Source organism: Triticum dicoccoides, chromosome 3A (assembly GCF_002162155.2).
Source record: "Triticum dicoccoides isolate Atlit2015 ecotype Zavitan chromosome 3A, WEW_v2.0, whole genome shotgun sequence".
NCBI classification, from domain to species: domain Eukaryota; kingdom Viridiplantae; phylum Streptophyta; class Magnoliopsida; order Poales; family Poaceae; genus Triticum; species Triticum dicoccoides.
The window spans coordinates 105,909,378-105,910,666 of NC_041384.1; positions in this window are offsets into that span (position 1 = coordinate 105,909,378).

Sequence of the window (1,289 nt, forward strand, 5' to 3'; positions counted from 1 at the left end):
GGCGCTGCACAGGTGCGTGTGGGGCCGCAACTGGACCAGGGCTGCCACGCTGGCAGGATGTGCGACGCCTAAGGGAAGGGCGCTGCACAGTAGGGTGCGGCGCCCGGCTGTCGGGCGCCACACCAAAGGGTCATAGAGTGAAATTTTTTCGTGACCAGGTCAGTTTATGATTTGATTTCTGCCTGAGGTCAGATATGTGATTTCTGCCAGCTAGCTAGCTCCTGGGTCTATCGATTAGCAGCTAGCTAGCTAGCTTTGGATCGATTCGACGCCGGCGTTAGCCAGCTCGATTCAAGCAGCAACGGCAACGGTGACGCCGGGGCGCTCCGTGCGAGCGGTGCTGGACGCCAGCGGCACTGTATTTGGTCGCGTTGTGCGTTGTCTGTCGGGTTCGTAGGAGTGAGCTAGCTGGCCGTGGACACAGGCGAGAGGAAGAAGACACGAGGAAGAATATACGAGAATATTTGATTTTACAATCTAAGTTTAAGGGGTCTACTCGACCGTAGCCCAAACCAACCCTTAAAATATGTTTTCCGCGAACTGCAAAAGCTTTTGCGGGGTCTGCTAGAGCATCTCTAGTTGATCCTCTAAAACCGGTAGAATAGTAAAATTTGGTTTTACTCTTTTAACTAGACCTAGCCGATTCCGTAAATCTTATAGTGGAGCATATATTTTACTCCGAGTAGAGCTGAGCGACTAAACTTACTTGACAGGTCGGTCGCGGAGTAAAAGAACACGACGCCTCTCTGCCCCCCTCCCTCCCAAAAAATCCCCCACCACCCTCATCTCGCCCCCTCCCGCTCCTGCACTCCCACCCGTGCCGTCATGGCCGGATCCCGTGGCCGCCACTCTCCATCCGAGCCACCACGAGCGCAACGCCGACCCATCCGCCTCCTGGCGCTGTGCAATGCTTCCTCGAGCGCAGCCCCATCTGCTCCCCGTGGCAGGCTCACCGGCTTCCGCGAGCTCCCTGATGTAGCCGTACATCGGCGTGCAACAACGGGCATGTGGGCCGTGGGTGGACAAGATAGCGGACCGACACACCCACAAGAAACTTTGGCTCGGATCCTTCCACTCCATCGAGGAGGCCGCCAAAGAATACGACATTTGGTCGATCTGGCCGCACGGTGCCGACGCCCACCGAAAGTTTGAGTTTGGTGAGATGTTGTCGACCCGCGAGTGGTCTCTGCACGGGAGGCAAGGGAGGAACGGGAGGTGAGGGAAAGCCTGGCGGAGGAGGCCTTCGATGAGGCATGCATGGCGAAGCTCCACTGCCTCTACCTAGAGCA